This window comes from Ochotona princeps, chromosome 1, assembly GCF_030435755.1.
Source record: "Ochotona princeps isolate mOchPri1 chromosome 1, mOchPri1.hap1, whole genome shotgun sequence".
Classification (NCBI taxonomy): Eukaryota; Metazoa; Chordata; class Mammalia; order Lagomorpha; family Ochotonidae; genus Ochotona; species Ochotona princeps.
In genome coordinates, this window is record NC_080832.1 from 170,587,131 (window position 1) to 170,610,840 (window position 23,710).

Below are 23,710 nucleotides of genomic sequence, written 5' to 3' on the forward strand. Positions count from 1 at the left end.
ATCAAGGAATGGTGGTTTCTACTGTCAGATACCCTTTTCCACAAGATAACCCAGTCAGGTCTCTGGCTATCTGTATGGAGAAGCACGGACTCATGACCCTGCTTCCAATGAGATTGGTCACTTGGGAAGGAGGGATAATGAGAGAAAAGAAACATGTTCTTTTGGAATCCATGAAACTGCCCTCAGAGGCTTATCTTTACCTGAGATATCTCTCACACCAATCCAAACTGTTATCAGAGTGATTGATCTATAATGATAATGAATTATAGGCATGAAAAATCCCCAAACCAAAACTTACATAAAGGCCAACATGGAAATGGGTATTGATTGAAAGATATGAATGCTCTGTCAAGTGGAAAATGACAGTGAGGGGCTTAGTACACCTGAAATTTCAGGGGCAAATAACACATCGTGGTGCCACAGTGATCCTTCCTGTGTGCAAGCTGGAGCACAGAGGATGGAGCTGGAAGATCTGGTTGCATGCTCTCTGGATGCCGAAAGAATCTTGGTGTTAAAAGGAGAGCATGGTTTAGGCCAACAACTCAGGATTTAGATTTCTTTTGTCAATGTATTGTGAGAGTAACATACTACATTACATATTAGGTTTTTTTAAACTTCATTTTATTAACAATAATTAATAATAATACATATTTTTGGGTTATAGTAAAGTATTTTATTGCATATGTACAATATGTACCTATCAAACCAAGGTAACAACATTTTATTTCCTTTGACATGCTCCATGATTGTAGACATGGCATTTTTTCTTCCGTTTTCTCAGAAAGCATATCTTTTTTTTTGCATTATTCATTGTTTTTAATTTTCTTTAAACTCTTCAAAGAATTGAAGAGTTTTATTGTGTGCCAGTTACATTATAAAGAATTGACATAAACAGGATTTTTTTTTACAATTATTATGTCAATCAAATAACAATTGCAAAGGATAAAATACAGTACTCTAGACATTAATGTTCATGGTCAAATTGATTGAATGCAACTATTTTTATTATATATATATTTTTAATAATTATTTTACATTATGTGACAGTTTCATAGGCTCTGAGAATCCCCCCCACCCCTGCACCGCCCCTCCCCCCTGGTGGATTCCTCCACCTTGATGCAGTATTACAGTTCAAATTCAATCAAGATTCTTTCCTTGCAAACATATACCAAGCATAGAGTCCAGCTACTTATTGTCCAGATGGGTTGAACAGCTTCTTGGGGAGACCATTTCTGGTCCAAAGTTAGAGCTGGTAGAATATCATCCCAGTCAATTAAGAGTCCCAATATAACATCAACAGCAATTTGCAACATTATGGAATTGACATGGTTGTGAGTAACCAGTATGTTAAAAAAAAAAAAACACAAGTTCATAACCACAACCTATGATTTGCTCATTGACAATTCAATTTTAGTTTGTACACAGGACCGGCTGCTATATACCTTGAAAAGGCTATGAGGTACCATTTATATTGGAACTCTTAATTGACTGTGATGATATTCTACCAGCTCTAACTTTGGACCAGAAATGGTCTCCCCAACAAACTGTTCAACCCATCTGCACAATAAGTAGCTAGACTCTATGCTTGGTATATGTTTGCAAGGAAAGAATCTTGATTGAATTTGAACTGTAATACTGCATCAAGGTGGAGGAATCCACCGGGGGGAAGGGGCGTGGGGAGGGGTGGGGGGATTCCCAGAGCCTATGAAACTGTCACATAATGCATAATAATTAATAAAAAAAATAAAGTTAAGGACAACTTAAAAAAAAAAAGAGTCCCAATATAACATCAACAGCAATTTGCAACATTATGGAATTGACATGGTTTTGAGTAACCAGTGTATTAAAAAGAAAAAAAAAAGCAAGTCCTAACCACATCATATGTTTAGCTCATTGACATTTCAATTTTAGTTTATATTCAGGACCGGCTGCTATATACCTTAAAATGGCTATAGGGTACCATTCAGCTGTCTCGTGTCTATTTCATTTTAGTATTTAGCCATTTGTTGTGTTGAAGTATAATTTTGCTGATCTTGGCAGATTTTAGGATAATCTAGACTGGCTTGTAACTCTAACAAGACATTTGTTGACATTTAAGGTGCAGAACATTTTGTTTTTGGGGGGGTGGGGTGTGCAGGAAAATCCTCAACACCATGGTGAGGAGTAACTAATCTTTGTGTCCCACCCAGCGAGGCATGAGCCAATCCACGCCAGCTCTTTCCTGTCAGATTTCAAGCTCTACTTTCTGTTGTTTGTCTATTTATTTTAGTTTTTTTTAGTTTGTATTATTGTTTGCTATGAGGGGTTTTCGAAGAGATCCCGATGGTCATTGCGAGGGAGGGAGGGGGTCCAGAGGTGGGGCCCGGCTTGGATCACAGAAAGCTTTCCTCTCTCGTCCCGAAGGACATTTATTGTTCTTCTGTGTCTGCGGAGTGCTCAGCTCTCCAGGTTGTCTTTCCGATCACGTTGGTTTCTGCGCGGTAGTGTTTGGACTTCTTCCATCCCATGCGGAAGCCCCGGTTGGGGGTGGGTGACCTCAGAGTACTTGGCCTCCGAGGGCATCCAATTCCCTGTGGCCTCCTTGGCAGTTGGGATATAGTCCTTGTTGCTCGTATTAATAGTTTGTGGTGAAGGTCTGGGAGTCTTCATGGTTGGGATCCAAGCTTCCTCCTTACCACCTGCTCCACTCTGGAGTGCCCCCCTGCTCCACGCACATGACCTCCTGTTAAGAGGTTGTCAGGATCGCACCCGATTCACCCTTCATGCATTGGTATAGTAGTTTTATTGTTGTTTAGTGCCGCTTTGAATCTGTTGTCTATGAATTACCAGATTTGATCTTGATTGGTTATATTGTACTTTTTTCTCACTGTTTTTATGGTCCTGAAAGATTTCCCTGCACTCCCTCCCCATTACAGGTTAACATAGCGTATTGAGGGTATAGTAGGTTTTATAGTTTTTCGATGTAGATCTTAGTATTCTGACATTAATTGTTGGTTTATAGATTATATCACATTATCTTATTGCATTGGATACAGGTTGTTAGAGATTGCACTAATATTACAATATACAGGTACTATCTCCAAGTTGTCATCTTTTCATCTCAGATTAAGGCAAATATATGGTATTTAACCTTTTGGGATTGGTTCATTTCTCTTAGCATGATGGATTCCAGTCTGGCCCATTTGACCACAAAGAACTGCATTTCGTTTTTTTTAATAGCTGAGTAGTATTCCATAGAGTAGATGAACCATAGCTTTCTTATCCAGTCTTCTATTGATGGGCATTTTGGCTGCTTCCAGGTTTTTGCATAGGCAGACAGACAGTGCTGGACCCTGTACTGGCAAATTACACAAGAATCAGGTTTGGGATCATCTCGGATGAAGTTTCTTTGGAGATCCCTCCAACTGAAATGCTCATCTCAGAACCCCAACCATGAAGAGACTTTGTCAGCCAGTGGATTCTGAATAGGTTTCATCGTGATTGGAATGGTGAGATTGGCAGCAATGCAGAACTGTTGAACTATCAAAAGTGCTTCAGCAGGAGCCTTGGAGCATGCCTCACACCCAGGGCATGGGATGTGTGGGAATGTGGGTGGGGCTTTTCCCTTTGTTTCTCCCCTGGACCACAGATACAGGGGAAAAAATGATATTAGTGTAGAAACAATGGTGTTACCCACTTTCCTGTAGCCCTTGACCCTTTGTACCCTAATCAACTAAGATTATTTAAAAAAAAAGGAGATAGATAAAAAGTGGTTAAAAGGAAACTACTTGGTTGTAGGAGGTTCTTAGGAAAGAGATGCTGTCTGCTTATTGTAAATGATGCTCTAATCAGGTGTGTGCGACTGTGTGTGTACCAGTATGTATGTGCATGTATCTGTGTGTATGTGCTGTATGTGTCCGCCTGTGTACACGCGTGAATGCAAGTGCATGTCTCCAAAGGCATGACAAGGGTGTGTGTGTGCAAGTAAAATGTGGTTTCTGTGTACCTGTGCAGGTAGAGCACACTCGGAGCGAAATAATGCAGAAACCTGCCCACGTGCCGATATGTTGGTGGGAACACTACAACAACAACAACCAAAACCAAAGCAAAGGCCACTGAGAAAAATTTAATAATGATAGCTTAAATAATCAGGGTAACAGTTTAGGAAAAAGTGTTCAATTTTAATATTAAAGAGGTTGGAAATGGAAAGCTGGCATTATAGGAAAAAGAAGGAAGTTAGAAATTTGTGGAAGGATTCCTGTTTCTTCACACTCAGTTCTGTGACTCCGTGAAATGACATTTGGAGTCTTTCAGCATCTCCAGCCCTCACCATGTCCCTGGTGCAGGGGGCATCCTCCATACACTTCCTAGACCTGCCAAGAGGTGTACCTGCAAAAACAAGAAGATTCTAGAGAGCTGAGCTGGATGGACCCATGGTTCCTGGGAGTAGAGATTCTAAGAAGTCTAGGTTGGGTCATGTGAGTGGGAAAAAACACAATGAATGTAACATGATGAAAAACATGATGAAACCTTGTATGCTATTAAAAGAAGCGCATACAGATTATATAGTTTTATATGTAGAATAAATTTTGACATCTAATATTTTAAGCATTCAATTATTGGCATTAAGTAAATTTACAATGCTGTACAACTGTCACTGATATCCACTTCCAAGACTTTCTCATTATTCTAAACAGAAACTCCGTATGCATCCATTTCTGACTGCACATCCCCCTCTCCCTTCCATGCTCTATAGCTTCTATGCTGCTTTTTCCTCCATTTATTTTCCTATTCTAGCTACCTCATGTAAGTGTGATAATGAGCAAGATTTTAATTTACAGAAAAAGACAGCATTCTGCAATTAGTTTTGCCTCTTAGGGCAATGTGATCTGGAAAAAAATGGCTTACCTCCTTTAAGCTTCATTCTTCTGGTAAATGCAGATAAATGTTACTATATTAGCTAATAAACTAAATCAAATACTTTAACAAAATAATTATTGATCACAACTTTCCCTTTTTTAAAAAAGATTTATTTATTTTCACTGGAATGGCAGATTCACACAAAGTAGGAGTAACTGGTGCCTGGTGGTGTGGCCTAGCAGCTAAAATCCTTGCCTTGAATGCGCCAAGATCCCATATGGGTGCCGGTTCTAATCCCAGCAGCTCCACTTCCCATCCAGCTCCCTGCTTGTGGGCTGGGAAAGCAGTTGAGGACTGCCCAATGCCTTGGTACCCTGCACCCGCATGGGAGACCTGGAAGAAGTTCCTGGATCCTGGCTTTGGATCGGCACAGCACCGGCCATTGCGCTCACTTGGGGAGTGAATCATCAGATGGAAGATCTTCCTCTCTGTCTCTCCTCCTCTCTGTATATCTGACTTACCAATAAAAATAAAAGAAGTCTTAAAAAAAAAAAGAAAATAGAAGTAACAGGGTCATCTTCCCTCCAGAATAATAAAGAAGGTCCTCCATTCGTTCGTTCACTCCCCAAGTGGCTCCAAAGACCAGAGATTAGCTATTTGAAGCCAGGAGACAGGAGCCTCTTCTAGGTCTCTCAAATACGTGCACAGTCTCAAGGCTTTGGCCCATTCTCTGTTGCTTTCCCAGGCAATAATCCATGTGATGGATTAGAAACAGAGGAGCCGGGACTTAAACAACTGTCCATTGGTATCCTGGCACTAGAGGGGGAAGGGTGAGCCTGTTAGGTATTGCACTGGACCCAATTATCGGGATTCTTACTGAACAATGTTAAATGCTTCCTTGCATGTGGTTGCCTTTAAGGAAATGTCTGCTGTAAAGCAGATAGTTGACAACCCTTCTGTTGCTGCCACGTACATGAATAAATACACTAAAGGAAGAACTGAATACAAATTTAAATAACAGCACATTCCAGGAATAATGAGTTTTTCCCAGGATTAAAGTAGAGAATTCATACCTGAACTTTCTTTTTAAAACTTTTTATTTATTTTTATTGGAAAGGCTGATTTACAGAGAGGACAAACTAAAGCCTTTCATTAACAGGTTCACTGCCCAGATGTCTGAAATTAGCTGAGCTGAGCAAGAGTTTCCTCCAGGTCATCCACATGAGTGCACGTGCCCAAGAAATTGGACTATCCTGGGAGCTAGATTGGAAATGGGGCATCTGGGACAGGAACAGCTAACCATATTAGATGCCTGTGCTTGAAGGTTGGAGGATTAGCCCATTGAGCACCAGCCACCAATACCTGGATCTTCATTTCATTCCTTTAAAGTCATTCTAAAGTTATACTCCAACTCCACAATTGTAACTGTCCTACTGCAGACTTAGCAAGACTTTCCCAGGCTTGATCATAATGCTTCTCAGGCCTATAATACTCCTTTCACTCAGTCACAGCCTGATTTATCAACAACCTAGCCGCTGCTGATACATCTGCAAGCTCATTGTGGTTATGTGCACATCAGATCCTTTCTTATCTCTCAAAGAATATTGTGAAGACAGGTAGGAATCCCATAACTCACAATCAAATAAGCCAGCATGCACCCATTCTCACAAACAAGGCATTGGGCCTGGCAGGCTCTTGGATTGCACAAGACACGCCAAACAGGAGCTCCATCTCCTCCTCCAGCAGCATGTAAAGATGGCTGAGTGAGGGAAGGAAGCCTAGGTCTGCAATCAGGGATTTTCAACTGGACAGATGCAGAGAATGACCAACGGTTCCTTGGATCATGCTAGGTGCATCAATTAGGAGTTCCATGTCCCATGTCCCCAGCAGCATGTAATGGTGGCAGGATGAGGGAAGGATGCCTAGGCCTACGAACAGGGACTTTCACTTCACCAGATGCCAAAAGGAGCTAGCAGGTCCTTGGCTAGTGCTAGGTGGGTTTTGGGTTCTTGGAGGTATGGGCCTATATGGTGTCTGGGCAGACAGACTGCCAGGAATCAAGGAAAATCAATGGACTGCATTTCTACTAGTGAATGAAGACTCCCACAGAAGCGTCCAAACATCCCTAGGCATGATAGCCTAATGTCTAAATTGCCTTGTGTGAACCAGAATCCCATATGGATGCCAGTTCCTACTCTGGCTGCTCTGCTTCCCATTTAGCTCCTAGCTTGTGGCCTAGAAAACAGTATAGGGTGGCCCAAGGTCTTAAGAACCTTCACCACATGAAATATTTGGAACAAATGCCTGTCTCCTTGCTCTGAATTGGCTAAGATTTGGCTGTTGCAGCCACTTTGGGAGTGAACCAGTGGACAGAAGATCTTTCTTTCTCTCGCTCCTTCTCTCTGTATATTTGCCTTTCCAATAATCAAAAATGTAATACCTATTAAAATAATTGAGAAAGCCCTATTTTCTAACATCATCCTGTGTGGTGGTGTATTATGTAATCATCAAACAGAATAATGTTCTCCCCTGCACTCAGGTGAAGACCTGGAGGAATCTCCTTCTTGGATCACTAAGTTGTGGCCATTTGGGAAGTGAACCACTATATGAAGACTTTAGCTTTTTCCTTTTTTCTGTAAATCTGCCTTTCAAATAAAAATAAATAAAAATTTTACAAAAGAAAATTCAACTGTGAATCCTCTGCTTGAATCCTGGCAAAAACTCATTGTTCCTGGAATATCCTGTTCTGTATATTTGTGTTCAGTTCCACCATTGTTGTACTTAATTCCTTTAAGTGGTGGCAACAGAACTGCCTCCAAATGTCTCCTCAGATAGCAGCAGTGATTTCCTTAAAAATGAATGGATAAAAGATCTAAACCTGCATCCAGAAACCTTCAAACTTTTGGAAGAAAATGTTGGAAATACTCTGCAAGATCTAGGGGTAGGTTCCTACTTCCTAAGAAGGACACCAAAAGCAGTAGAAATCGAGACCAGAATAAACAAATGGGACCTCATCAAACTAAGAAGCTTCTGCACAGCAAAGCAAACAATCAACAAAGTAAAAAAGCAGCCCACAGAATGGGAGAAGATCTTCCCACACGACATAGGTGATAGAGGGCTAATCTCCAGAGTATACAAAGAATTACAAAACAGCCAAAACACCAAAATAAACAAGCCACTCAAGAAATGAGCACGGGAAATGGGCAGACATTTCACAAAGGAACAATCCCAAATGGCAAATAAACATGAAAAAATGCTCAAGCTCCCTGGCAATAAGGGAAATCCAAATTAAAACATCAATGAGATACCACCTAACGCCAGTAAGGGTGGCCCACATGAAAAACACCAACAACACTTGCTGGCGAAGTTGCGGGGGAAAAAGGAACCCTATTCCACTGCTGGTGGGGCTGCAGATAGGTACAACCTCTATGGCAATCAGTATGGAGAATATTCAAACAACTCAAAATCGACATACCGTATGACCCAGCTATAGCACTCCTAGGAATATATCCAGAACACTTGTTTTATGAGAAACCAACATGCACTCCTATGCTCATAGCAGCACAATCAGTAATTGCAAAAACATGGAAACAACCAAAATGCCCATCAGCAGAGGATTGGATAAGAAAGCTATGGTTCATTTACTCCATGGAATACTACTCAGCTATTAAAAAAAAAAAACAAAATGCAGTTCTTTGTGGCCAAATGGGCCAAACTGGAAACCATAATGCTAAGGGAAATGAACCAATCCCAAAAGGTTAGATACCACATGTTTGCCTTAATTTAAGATGATATGATGTTAAGCATATCATGTTATGTTATGGATATTATGTCATACGTAGTAATATAAGCTAAAATTGAACTGTGAATGGGGGGGTCACAGAAAGTGCTTAAGAAATTGCATTTATTTTTAACATGTTGACTGCTCAATACCATGTCAATTAATTCCATAACGATGTTAAGTGCTGCAGATGGTGTATTAGTGCTTTTATTTGGCTGGGATGATACTCTGCTGACTCTGGCCTCAGACCAGAGAGGGTCTACCCAATAAGTAGTTGGACTTGACTGGACTATAAGATGTTGGACTCTATGCTTGGCATATACTTGCAGGGAGGGAATTTCAACTGAACTTGAACTATGGTTATGCAACAAGGTGGAAGAACCCCCCATGGGGGGAGGGTGGGAAGAGAATCCCAGATTCTATGTAATTACAACACAATGTAATTAATGAATAAATTTAATTTAAAAAAATGACCACATACAAGGAAGCTTTTAACATTGTTCAATAAGAATCCAATATTTGGGTCTGTAGCAATATCTTTTTTTTAAGATTTATTTATTTTTATTGTAAAGGCAAATATACAGCTAGGTGGAGAGACAGAGAGGAAGATTTGCCATCTGGTGGTTAACTCTCCCGGTGGCCACAATGTCTCGGGCTAAGCCAAACCGAATCAGGGGCCAGGATCCTCCTCTGGGTCTCCCACGCAGGTGCAGGGCTGTTTTCCACTGCACTCCCAGGCCGCAAATAGGTAGCTAGGTGGGAAGCGGGGGCACTAGGATTGGAGTCGGCATCCACATGGGATCCCCGCATGTTCAAGGCCAGAACTTTAACCGCTACACTATCGCGCCAGGCCCTCTGCTGCAATATCTTAATTGGCTAACCCTGGATACAAGCACCAGTATCCCATATGATCATTTAGTCACTAAAGATTGTGAAGTTATGTCAAATGCCATTAGGCACTGAAATAATCACATGATCCTTCTCTTCAGTTTTTTATATATACTGTAAATAATATTAACTGATACTTAAATAGTAAGCCAACCCTGTATTCATGGCTAAAACTTCATTTGAATATGTTGTATTTTATTTTTTTGTATTTTGTTAAATTTTATTTACTAAAGGTTTGTTTAGAATTTTAAATAATTTTTTTCATTTTTTAAAATTGTTTCTCATGATATAGTTACATAGGCACAGAAATTTCCTCCTCCTCTTCATTTCTTCTCTCACTTCCCCCTTAATATTATTACAGTAGAATAGTCCTTCAGGAACAGTCACGTGTCCAACATTCTGCTATCTAAATGTACAATGGCAGTGTTGATATAGATAATAATACAGCTTCTAGGATCATATTTTCAAGGATATGTTACTGTCTCACTGGGAGTCGTTTTATTCAGGAGTATCTTGAATTCCCGGTATGCCAGTCTCCACTGTACAGTTCATATATGAGAACAGATGCGTATACATATTTACTTATTTATCTGTTTGGGTTGTATTTTCCTTGGAAGTTGCCTTATTTTGGAGAGAATTAATGATATTGTCCTTTGTGATTGGGTTATTGCAAGGAGTATAATGATCTTTGCTTGTGGCCATTGTATTGCAAATGGTATAATTTCATGTTTTTTTTAATGCCAGAGTATAATTTTATGGAATAGATGTATCATAATTTCTTTACAATATCAGTTTTGAATTCATAAACAAACCATTGTGACTTCAGTTTTGATGTCCTAAAGTCATCACATTTTCATGTATGTCGGTTTGTGATAAATCATTATGTTGACATGAAAAATATACTCTTGGGCCCAGCATGGTAGCCTAGTGGCTAAAATCTTCACCTTGCCTGTGCCGGAATCCCATTTGGATGCCAGTTCATATCCCGTCTGCTCTGCTTCCCTTCCAGCTTCCTGTTTGTGATTTGGGAAAGCAGTCAAGGATGGCCCAAAAGTCTTAGGACCCTGCACCTGTGTGGAAACCCAGAAGAAGCTTCAGGCTCCCAGATTCGGATCAGCTCAGCTCCGGCTGTTGCAGACGTATGGGGAGTCAATCAACGGATGTAAAATCTCCATCTCTCTCTCTTGTCCTCTCTGTATATCTGACTTCCCAATAAAGATAAATGTATCTTTTTTAAAAAGAAAGAAAAAATACACACTGTGTCCCATCACAACCAATTGTCATGTCATGATTCTGATACTATGACAGTAAATTTTGATGTCACAAACCACCAATGCATTCTCATAAAAATGTGCTGTGTCATAATAATTGCTTGTACATCATCATTCTGATAAACATATACTATGTCATAATTAAGTGTGTTACCATAACCTTATCACTTTATTGTGATAGTAACCACTGTATTTATTATCTACCATTTTTTCTCATAAAAGCTTGTAATGTCATAATCAACTGATATGTGAAAGTACCACCCTGATTATAAAACTGAATTGTGATGTCATAATTAACTTTATTGCTCAAAAATAATTGAGTAATAAGCAATTATTGGTGCCTCCTTATATTTGAGTATGTAAATAACCACAATGTTTATATAATAGATACATCATGCCATCATGATAAATTTTTATGCTGTAAAGCATTTTCAAAATGAAGCGTAATATAATTAATTGGATTGTGATAAACCACATAGACATATCACAGTGTTAGCATAATAATGAGGCCATAATCCAGCTATGATCATAATCAATTATTGTGTCATAAACCAGTTTTGTGATGTCATAAACAATTTTGGTGTCATAAACTATTACTGGATTCCCAGAAAATCATCACATCACAACCTTAAGTTTGCATAAACCATGATTTTGATATCTTAATCTGACCATTGTTTTGTCATAATAAATCATGGTGTCATAAAACAACCATACTGATATCATACTCAATTTTTCTAAAAAAATAGTATTTATTCTATAAAAAAATGTGGTGTCCTGGGACAGATGTGCTCACCTACAGCACTGGCATCATTTCAAACAATTTAAAAATAGTGGGGCCCAGCAGTGTGGCCTAGCAGCTAAAGTCCTCCCCTTGAACACACCGGGATCCCATATGGGCGCCGGTTCTAATCCCGGCAGCTCCACTTACCATCCAGCTCCCTGTTTGTGGCCTGGAAAAGCAGTCGAGGACTGCCCAATGCCTTGGTACCCTGCACCCACGTGGGAGACCTGGAAGAGGTTCCTTGTTCCTGGCTTCGGATTGGTGCAGCACTGGCCGTTGCACTCACTTGGGGAGTTAAACATTGGATGGAAGATCTTCCTCTCTGTCTCTCCTCCTCTCTGTATATCTGACTTTGTAAAAAAATAAATAAATCTTAAAAAAATAGTGTAGTACGTCAATACTAAGGAACAGAGTCAGTAATTTGATGTTACCTATGTTACCTCTAAAAGACACCAATGGATACAATGTTCCAAGGGTATTACTTGAATGGTATTGATTGCCCTGGAAAGTTGTTGGTTTCCTTATACCAGAGTTGAAAAGTTCTTTCTAAGGTCTATTGGCTGTCCTGGTCTGCCTAAGTGTATCCACAGACCTAGGTGCTTGCTGCAAAGCCTGTCCAGGAGTGTTTTTCACCCTGTCCATCTCTCCATCTTTTGGTGAAATATTCATAATCTTCTGTTGTCTTAGATGACCTGGCTGTCTTGTTTTTCATATCTAACTGAGCATGCTTTCTTTTCTTATGTGGAAGTCAGCAAGCAAAAATGTGCAGTCCTATAACATATGATCCTGATTCGATGCACATGGCCTTAGTATTTTCCCTACATTTGGGGTTCTACTTCAGCAGTCCAATTGAGCAGTCCCCTAAGAAACCTTTGTGTCTTCAGACCTGGCTCTGGTGTGCACCAGTTGGTGCAGGGTCAGGTTCAGCACATACAGGTTCAGCCCATACAGTGCTCATGTCAATATGGGTGGGGCAGGCTGGACAGACTGGAACCCCCACCAGAGGCTCATGGCATCCACCACACTTGGCAGTAGTGGATCCCAAGCCAAAAACCTGACCAGGACCCAGGTTCATCCAGCTGCAACCATGCAGCTGGGGGATTCAGACACCCATGCCTCTGCCCAGACTCACCTGAACTCCCTATTTGTTTTCATTGGAAAGGCAGTTTCACAGAGAGATGGAGAGACAGAGATATTCCACCTACTGTTGGTCTCCCTAAATGGCCACAATGGCGAGAGCTGAGATGATCCAAAGCCAGGATCCAAGAGCCAGGAGTCTCTTACAGGTCTTCCATGTGGTTACAGGGTCCCAAGTCTTTGGGAAATCCTCCTCTGGTTTCCCAGGCTATCAGCAGGGAGCTGGATGTGAAGAGGCACAGCCGGGACATGAACTGAGGCCAATATGGGATGCCTGTGCTGGTGGTGGAGGATTAGCCAGTTGAGCCCATGCCTGGCTTCCAAAAAAGTAAATAAAGTATATGTTTGCAAGGAAAGAATCTTGATTGAATTTGAACTGTAATACTGCATCAAGGTGGAGGAATCCACCAGGGGGGAGGGGAGGAGGAGGGGTGGGGGGGGATTCCCAGAGCCTATAAAACTGTCACATAATGCAAAATAATTAATAAAAAAATATATAATAAAAAAGCAAAAACAAAAAAAGTAAATAACAAAAAGGAACATTTAAGATACACTCACAATTACAAAATACTCAACCTTGCAATACTGATTGGGTAAAAGTATTTATAAAAAGTTGAGAGAATGTTAGGTTTTAAATGCACAAGTTTTCATACAGGTGTTCTGCTCAATATTTGGAGTTTATGGAGCAGGTTTAACCAAGCAGATTTTAATAATAAAATGAGACAACATTTTTGGAAATAACTGATAATCTGTGAGCCTTAGGACATGAGCCTTCAGAGAGGAGTCTGTGAAGATCCTGCCAGAATGTGAGAAATAGTGTGTACTGGCTGGTGTTGAAGTGTAGTGAGTACAGTCTGATGGCCATGATGCCAACTGGAATCCAGGCTATTCCACTTCTGATCCAGCTTGCTAGTAATGCACAGGGGAAAGCAGCAGAGGGTGGCCCAAATGCTTGGGTCCCTGGCCCACCCCCTGGCCCACTATGTAGGAAATCTGGAATAGACTCCTGACTCCTGGTCTCAGGCCCTTGCTGACATTTGGAGCAGGAAGCAGTAGATGGAAGATCTTCTTCTGCCTCTTTCTCTCTCTGTGTTTCTGATTTCAAAAAAGTTTTTTGAAAAATAAAGAAACTCTCTTTAAAAAGACAGAAAAAGGTAATTTTTTTAATCAACCTTGGAAATCAAAAGCTGATTTCTCCTTCATATTTGGAGCTGATGACCCTCAGGGACACAGTTTCTAAAATCACCAAGACTCAACTTCGCTGCAGCTGTTAACTTCCTAAGGAAACCCGGAAGGACCCACAGAAATGTGTAAATGACGACTAAGGGGAGTCACCCTTCAGAAGAGATTTCTCTGGAGAAGGTCTTTAGCCTCTGGTTCAGATATGAATTTCTCCCAGATTGTGTCGTACAGTCAGCCAATCTCCACTCACCTTTGACAGCAAGATAATCTCTCAGAACGGGTGATATAGACCTATGCCCTGCCTGGCGCCCTCTTGCGCATGCCTCATGACAGGCTGAGGAGAGGCTTGAGGTGCGCATGAGTCTCATGGCGTTGCTTGGCAACGCTCATTGTGACTTGAAGTGAAGAATCTGTTAAGACGCCAGGCTGGGGTGCTCACCTACAGGGCTGACCTTGGGTTCCCCAGCCTGGGAAAATCGGGCCAGTCTTGTCCGTGAATGTCTTGACTCCCATTGAATAAGAGCCAGTGTCAATTGACCTTCAGCAGGCATGATATTTAATGTGATAAAATCACACTCTGGGAACCACCTGCTACAGGAGGATCTCAGGAATCTGCAAACAGAAGTCATAGAAGGGAGGAAGGCAGAAAACCGCAGCTCTTGCTACTTGAGACAAAGGCAGGACCTGCTGGATCAGACCAGGTAAAGGGCAGTGCAGTTCAGACTGAGTACTGAGACAGTGGCAGAAAGGGGCTTCCTGGACTTGGGGCACACAGTTAAACTTCATATTACTAGGATAAATATAAATTTCAACGGGAAATTATGTTGACTGGGGGACCTAGGAAGGCATTTTTGTCATAAAACTAAGTTGCTGCAGGAGTAACAGTGAAACTTTGGGTCAGCAGTTGTGCTGTAGTGACAAAAGCTGCTCCCTGTGATGACAGCACCCCATGTGGGCACCAGATCTTGTCTACTTCACTTCCAGTCCAGTTCCATGCTAATGATGTGCTTAGGACAACCAACTTAAAATGGTCCATGTGTCTGGATCTGTGTAACCCAAGTGAGAGACTTGGTGAAGCTCTGACTCCTGTGTTTCTTCTGGATCAGTTTGTCTGTCTTTCTATTTCTCTCTTGCTATCTGTCTTCCGTTTTTTCTGGTTTCCCCTCCTTCCCTGTTTCTGTAAACATTTCAATTAAACAACTAATTTTTAACAAAATATAAAGCTTTAAAATACACACAGTGGCAAATCCAAGAGGAAAATACAAATTTCTATAAATTTTACATTGAAAAAGTAATTACTGAGAATGAACTTAAATTCTGGGGGTCGATTTATTAAAATAAAAATGAAAACCTCCCTGAGGTTGGATGTCTGGTAGAGCACTGTTTGAAATGGCCATAACGCACACAGGAGTGCTGGCCATAACGCACACAGGAGTCTGAATCATTCCTCCTCTTACTATTGCAGCTCTCCACTCACGTGAGGGCAGAGACACAGCACTGCTGACTCGAGGAGTGGGTCCCTGCCACACACGTGGGAGACCCAGATGGAGTTCTAGGCTCCTGCCTGTGACCTGGAGCAGCACCTGCTCTTGTAGTGGAATGAAATAGTGGATGGGATTGCTTCCTTTCTCTCTTTACTCACTCTCAAATAAAACCAAAATAAGTAAAACACATATCCTGTGGAAAGCTGCATGGTAAAATGTCATTTGAGGGTCTGGTTTGTTTGTAAGAAGGAATTAATTTGCTTTCTTCTCTGATACCATATGTTTAACAGAGGGCCCCCTTGTGTCTCAGCTAGCATGTTTTCCTGAATTGTGGAATGTTCCATGTCACTTTTCCCTAGAGAAGGCACCATAATGTGGTTGACCCCTCAGGTGAGCTGTTTTTGGCAAAGCTGTGTGCAATCTCTGCAAGATTTCAGGGTATTTTTAAATTCTATCTTAGAAGAGAAAGCAGAGATATAAACAACCCAGGATTTGTTAGTCTGGTAGTCTGAGCAGGACACCACATTATGTCCTTAGCATTTGTAATTTCTTGTGGTCTTCACGCCAGTTTTGAGAATATGTTATTGCAATTACTTTTTACAAAGTAGGCAGTTGTGATTCAGGTAGGTGGACTAATTTGCTCCTAATTCCACACATAACCAGTACCTGACTCATGATTTGATGCTCCCCCACCTGATGTCCAAATCCTTTCTCTACTCGTTAGATTCGATTTACCATGGGAAAAGTGCTAGTATCAAGTGTCTGAACATCAGTTAGGTCTTGGTTAGGTCTGAACTTGTACCATCATGTGCCACCTTCCCAGCCCATGAGCAGGGAGCTAGAATAGCTGGAACTCAAGCCAGTGGTCATTTGGGATGCCAACATTGCAGATGGAAGCTTCACTGGCTATGGCACAATGTCAGCCCACCTTTTAATTCAATCCTGATGAGTTACATGTATTGAAGGAATTGTCCATTTCTTTCAGCTTTTCTAATTTGGTGACATTAATTGTTCATAGTAGTTTCTTATGATGCTTTCTTTTTCATCTCTAATTTTACTTGAATTTTCTCTATTGTTTTTCTTTGTTAGTCTGGATAAAAGTTTTTTATTTCATTATCAAAGACAAAAGAAAGCTTTGCTGGATACTTTATTCTGGGCTGACTTTTTTTTTCTTTTAGAATTTGGAATATGTCATTCCATTCTCTTCTGGCCTGCAAAGCTTCCTGGAAAGGTTGGGTGTGAATCTCATTTGCATTCCTCTATAGGATCTTTCCCTTATGTGCGACTGAAGAGTGATTGATTAGCATGTGTCTTGGTAAAGATTGCCTTTGGTCTACTTTGTTGAGACTTCTATGCCCCTCCTGGCTGCTGTTTCCCAATTCTTTCTCTAGATTAGCGAAATTTTCCTTATTATTACATTGAATATGCCTTTAATCCCAGCTTCTGTTTTTGTACCATCTGGAACTCCCATAACTCTTATATGTGGTCTTATAATAGTATCACTCAACTCTTGGATACATTTTTTAAATTAACCCAGCTCTGTTTCCAGTTCTTTGATTGTTTTCCCATTGTAGCAAGAATTATCTTCCAGTTCTGAGATTCTTTCTTCTGCCTCATTCACTCAATTTTGAGGCTTTCCACTGAATTTTAAATTTGCTCTGTTGCGTCTTTCATTTCTAATGATTCTGCTTGATTTTGTTTCAGTGTCACTATTCTCTGTGTGACTTACACCTTAATTCCTTCAATTCCTTTATGTGTTTCTCATTGTTGATAAGAAGCTTTATAATGAGTTTGCTGATTTCTGTATCTCCCATTTTCTTGATGTATTCTTCAGTTTGCTCTGAGGTTGGAAAGGGCTTTTGCTCTTTTGCAAGGAAGTCTTCAGTAATATTCATTGTGCCTCTGTATCTTCTTTTGTCCTTGTTTATTGTATTTCTGGTTAGCAGATTCTTCTCCATAGGGCATGTTTCCAAGCTGTGCTTACAATTCGATTTTACTGATTGTGGTTGGTGCATAGTTGCTTGTTTGCAGTCACTTGTGCCACTTTCTTCAGCAAGTTTCAGATGTGGGCCTTTTAGTTTGCCTTCCACCATGGTCTCTGTAGCCTCAGCTCCTTGTTCACCAGTCTCCATCTCCTGTGATCCTGTGCTAAGGCTGTTTTGTTGTCTGTACAACCTTTCTCCCACTTCTGGTTTCTAGCAGTTCTCAAGTTTCAGGAGATACCAGGTGTCCTAAATATCTAGGTTGTTTGTGGTGCTGATCTTGCCAGAATCTGTTGGCCATTAGGTCTGAGGGCCACAGACCTGTTTTTGACCCTTACAATCTGAAAGTCAGTATTATTTTTCCCTGTGGTACCAGTGCAATGTACTGAACTCAGAGCTTGCTCCCAACTTAGCTCACATGCAGCTCACTATCGTCCCTTCAGTCTTAAGTAAAGCCTTTTCCATCCTGCACAAAATGGCACCTGACATGCCACTGGTATAGTTCTTGATCTGCTGGCCATTATGTCTGGGTGATACCTGGACCTATTTTTTGTGGAACTTGTAGGATGAATTTTGTTGCAATTCACTGAGCCCAAAATGAGTTTGCTCCCAGGTTAGTGCATGTGCAGTCCTGTCCCATAGCCTTTGCCTCACTACAAAAATGGTGCCTGGTTTGGCTCTGGTATAGGGAATGTGCTGTGAAATCCACTGTATTGCTGCACCACTTGTTTGTGATCTACTGCACTGTTTCTCATCCTGGTCAAATCAAACAAAACCTGCATGACAGGCAGTTCTTTGTCTGGGTTCACCTCCTGAGTTCCTGGTGAACTCCCAGTCCCACCAGGTTGCTGGTAAAATTCCAGTCAATGATGGAGTTCACATCACAGGTTGCTCAATGCCCCTGACATGAACTTTTTTTAAAAAGAGATATGTTTTGTGATTATGGAATGTGATGTGTGTTATTGATGTGACTGATTATATCTGAGCCTGAAATTGTGACTTTTCAGTGATTTCTTCAGTGCTAAAGAATGTCATCAGCTTGTCTAGTCTGCATCAGTTTTTGATGGTGCTCATATAACTGATGTGCACAGGAGCTTCCAATGTATACTGGATGTCAACCACACCTGACACTTTTGTGTTTATTACCATGTTTCTGATGGTTTAGGACACAGAGGGACTTTTACCTTTTCCTGAGAGGTAAGCGAGAGTGACACTGGGTCTGTGCACAAGCAGCTGCTCCTTTCAGACTATTAGATGTGGATATTACCTCCTTCTTAATAATTTTACCACCTTTAGCACCAGCAGCCCAATTCCTTGCTATGGGGAGTGTTAAGGGGACATTGTCCAAGTCCTGTGTGGTGAATTCAAGGTGTACTAATGTTTTCAGTTGTTAGCATGGGTAACTGAAATACAAGCAGTTTTTTCCCATCAATCCCACATGTTTGCGCCAATGACTCTGAGGAACATAGTACCAATTACCACAGATTTAGAGCTATGTGATGCAGTGTGTTCCTTCTCCAGATCTGCAATGTGACTACCGACTTTTTCAGTTACTGTCAATTTGCAGTAACCAATTTGAAACAGAGAAATAGTGACAAGATCTTCTAGCTTCTAGAGGCAAGTACAAGCTACACCAGAAGGTATAGCAACAGCAGCAACAGACACAGGACTGAGAGCACTATGTTCAGTGAAACGGCCTGTCCGCAAAGCAAAAAGACCATATATTCTCTCTGAATTAAGACGCCCTTGTAACAAGAGTGTGCATTCTCATAGATGAATTGTATAGTGAAGACTAGTGTACTGAGAAGTGCATACACATTGTCGTACACATCTCTAACCCTGATTAAAAGGACTGTCAGTGAATCAACTAAATATATCTTGATAGTATGCTATTGGGTTTTCTTTTTTAAAGATATATATATTTTTTACTTTTAATTGAAAGGAAGATTTACAGAGAGTAGCAGAGACAGAGGAAGGTCTTCCATCTACTGGTTTACTGCTGAAATGGCTATTGTTGTGATAGCTGAGCTGATCCAAAACATAGATCCTAGAGTATCTACTGGATCTTCCACATGAATGCAGTTTCCTACCCTCCTCTGCTTTCCCAGCTACTACATGGGGCTGGACCTGAAGTGGAGCAACCAGGGCATGAACCAGTGGCCATGTGGGATGCTGGCACTCAAAGGTGGAGGATTAACTCATTGGGTCACAATACCTACCGCTATCATGAATTTTTCTATCCTTGCATATGGTGCACTTAAATGGCAGAATGTTCAATATGTGCCTGTTGAGAAAGGACTAGACTATATGAGGTAAAATAGTGGGAGAAGATGGGGGAGGAGAATAGAGGTGGGTGGAATCTGTATACCTACAGAATTCTAACATCCACCATAATAACAATCCAAAGGAAGAAAAAATAAATACAATATAGAAAAGTCTCTCAAAACGTAAATCTGTCAGATGCAAAACTAGTGTAAATGATTTACAAGATAGTGTTGATAAGACTATAGTATGACATACATCCCTGGAGATTATTATGCTCAGCTCTGTGAGATTTTAAAAGAGGTACATTGAAAATTCCAAAACCTGTCATGTGATATTTTATTTTTTAAAATATTTTTTTAATTTTTTTTTTAACATTTTTAAAATTAATTACATTGCATTATGTGACACAGTTTCATAGGCTCTGGGATTCCCCGAACCCCTCCCCATATCCTCCCCCCATGGTGGATTCCTCCACCTTGTTGCAGTATTACAGTTCAAATTCATTCAAGATTCTTTCTTTGCAAACATATACCAAGCATAGAGTCCAGCATCTTATCGTCCAGATAAATTCAACAGTTTCTTGGGGAGACCATTTCTGGTCTGAAGGTAGAGCTGGCAGTATATCATCCTGATCCATTAAAAGCCCCAACAATATCAACAATAATTGACAACATTATGGCATTAATTTACATGGTGTTTAGTAACCAATATCCTAAAAAATGCAATTTCGTAACCACATCCTGTGACTACTTCATTGACATTTCAATTTTAGTTTATATACAGAACCGGCTACTATACACCTCAAAATGGCTATAGGGTACTATTCAGCTATCTCGTGTCTATTTCCATTTTAGTATTTAGCATTTTATAGTGTTGAAGCATAATTTTGCTGAACTTGTCTGATTTTAGGATAGACTAAACTGAATTATAACGCTAACAAGGCATTTGTTAACAGTTGAGGTGCAGAACAGTTTCAGGATGGGTGTACAGAGAAATCCTCAATACCCCAGAGAGGAGTAACTAACCTTTGTGTCCCACCTAGTAAGGTATATGTGGATCCAAATTGACCATATCCTGTCTGGTTCTAAGCTTTCCTTGTTGTTCTCTATCGATGTATTCTAATTTTTTGTTTGTTTGTTCATTTTTTGGGGGGTCTCCAGAACAACCCTGATGGTCATTGCAAGAGAGGATGGGGATCCTAAGTTGGAACTAAGTAAGGACCAGAAAAAGGTCCTCTCCCTAGTCCCAAAAGTAGTTTACTGTTCTTCTGTTTCTGCGGACCTCTCGGGGCTCCTGGCTGTTGCTCCAATGAGCTTGGATCCTGAGAGAAAGAATTTGGGCATCTCCTGTCCCATGTGGTAGATCCAAATGGGGGTGGATGACCTCAGAGTTTTCGGCCTCCCAAGGCATTCCAATACCCAGTGGTCTCCTTAGCAGTTGTGGTGTAGTCCTTGGTGCCATACTGATAGTCCTTGGCAAGGATCTGGGAGTCTCCAGGTTGGGATACAAGCCTCTGCCTGTCCACCTGCTCCACTCTGTGTCCCCGCTGCTCTGTGGATATGACCTCCTGTGAAAAGGTTTTCAGGGTTGGTCTTGATTCCCCTTATATGTCTTTGTAGTTTTACTATTGTCTAATGCTGATTTGAGTCTGTTGTCTATGAGTTACCTGTTATGTTCCTGATAGGCTATACTTTATGTCTTCCTCACACATTCTAAGGAGATGGAAGATATCTCTGCTCTATTGCCCCATTTGTGAGTAGCATAGTGTCTTAAAAGTATGTTAGGTTTTACAATTCTTTGATGTGGATCATAGGCAGTCTGACTCACATTGATTGTTGGTTCATTGGTTACATCACAGTAGCTTATTGCATGAGACACAGGCTTTCTGGTACTGTTTTTCAGATTGACATCATTTCATCTTAAATTAAGGCAAACATGTGGTATCTAATCTTTTGGGATTGGCTCATTTCCCATAACATAATGGTTTCCAGTTGGGCCCATGTGGCCACAAAGAACTGCATTTCACTTTTTTAAATAGCTAAGTAGTATTCCATGGAGTAAATGAACCATTTTTTTTTATCCAGTCTCCTCTTGATGGGCATTTCTGTTGCTTCCAAGTATTTGCAATTAATGATTGTGCTACTGTGAACATGGGAGTGATTGTTGGTTTCTTGTGTAACAGGTGCTTTGGATTCCTAGGAGTGCTACTGCTGGATCATCTGGTATGCAGACTTTCAGTTGTTTGAATGTTCTCCATACTGATTTCCATAGATGCCATACCAACCTGCAGTTCCACCAGCAGTGGAGTAGGGTTCCCTTTTCCCCACATCCTCGCCAGCAAGAGTTGGTGTTATTTTTTTGTATGTGAGCCATTCTTACTGGCATTATGTGGTACGTCATTGTTGTCTTCATTTGGATTTCCTTTATTGCCAGGAAACTTGAGCAATTTTTCATATGCTTGTTTGCCATTTAGGTTTGTTCCTTTGTGAAATACCTGCCCATTTCCCATGCCCATTTCTTGAGTGGTTTGTTTGTTTGTTTTGGTTGTTCTGGAGATCTTTGTATATTCTGGAAATTAGCCCCCTATAACCTGTGTAGTGCGCAAAGATCTTCTCCCAGTCTGTGGGTAGCTTTTTTACTTTGTTGATTGTTTCCCTTGCTGTTCAGAAGTTTCTTAGTTTGATGCAGTCCAATTTGTTTATTTTGGACTTGATTGCTATTGCTGTTGATGTCCTTTTTAGGAAGTCAGGGCCTACACCTAAATCTTGTAGGATGTTTCCAACATTTTCTTCCAAAAGTTTGAAGGTTTCTGGATGTAGGTTTAGATCTTTTATCCATTTAGATTTGATCTTAGTGTATGGTGAAAGATGTGGGTCTAATGTCTTGTTTCTGCAGGCTATTAACCAGTTGTCCCAACAGCATTTATTGAAGAGACTTTCCATTTGCTTGGATTGTCATCTGTCTTTTTGTCAAAGATTATTTGACTGTATCTGTGTGGGTTTCCTTCTGTTGTTTCTATTCTGCTCCGTTAATCCTCCTCTCTATCTTTGTGCCAGTACCAGAACAGCCCACATAAATTATGAACATTATAAGTCTATGAAATATTTGAAATAGCACCCACAAACCAAAGGACAAGGTATGTACTATTTTTTTATATACATTTCCAGTGAATCTCATTTTTGTTAGTCTACTATTACATTTGGCCATTTCTAGATTTTCTCTATTTTCCTGAGTGATTCTGAAAAAGCATAGGTTTCATCTGGAAACACAAAAAACCACGAACAGCTAGAACCATCCTGAAGAACAGGAAGTTAGCAGGGGGAATCACAGTCCCGGACCTCTGGACATACTACAGGGCAGTGGTTATCAAAACAGCCTGGTACTGGCACAAAGATAGAGAGGAAGATCAATGGAGCAGAATAGAAACACCAGAAGGAACCCACACAGATACAGTCAAATTATCTTTGATAAAAGGACAAACGATAATCTAGGCAAATGGAAAGGCCTGTTCAATAAATGCTGTTGGGACAACTTGTTGATAGCCTGTAGAAACAAAAAGATAGACCCACATCTCTCACAATATACTAAGATCAAATCTAAATGGAGAACAGATCTAAACCTGCATCCAGAAACCTTCAAACTTTTGGAAGAAAATGTTGGAAACACACTGCAAGATCTAGGGGTAGGTCCCTACTTCCTAAGAAGGACACCAAAAGCAGTAGAAATCGAGACCAAAATAAACAAATGGGACCTCATCAAACTAAGAAGCTTCTGCACAGCAAAGGAAACAATCAACAAAGTAAAAAAGCAGCCCACAGAATGGGAGAAGATCTTCGCGCACGACATAGGTGATAGAGGACTAATCTCCAGAATATACAAAGAGCTACAAAACAGCCAAAACACCAAAACAAACAAGTCACTCAAAAAATGGGCACGGGAAATGGGCAGACATTTCACAAAGGAACAATCCCAAATGGCAAATAAACATATGAAAAAATGCTCAAGCTCCCTGGCAATAAGGGAAATCCAAATTAAAACATCAATGAGATACCACCTAACGCCAGTAAGGGTGGCCCACATGAAAAACACCAACAACACTT

The 23,710-nt window shown here is 40.6% G+C and overlaps 1 long non-coding RNA gene across 1 annotated transcript; it reads right to left on the minus strand.

The window, feature by feature from the left end:
- Window positions 1-4,087: 4,087 nt before the first annotated feature.
- Window positions 4,088-14,186, minus strand: LOC131481163 (uncharacterized). The gene is made up of 2 exons (XR_009246107.1): window positions 14,130-14,186; window positions 4,088-4,368 (listed from the first exon to the last, which is right to left on the minus strand). It is a non-coding gene; the product is annotated as an uncharacterized LOC131481163 (long non-coding RNA).
- Between the last annotated feature and the right edge of the window lie 9,524 nt (window positions 14,187-23,710).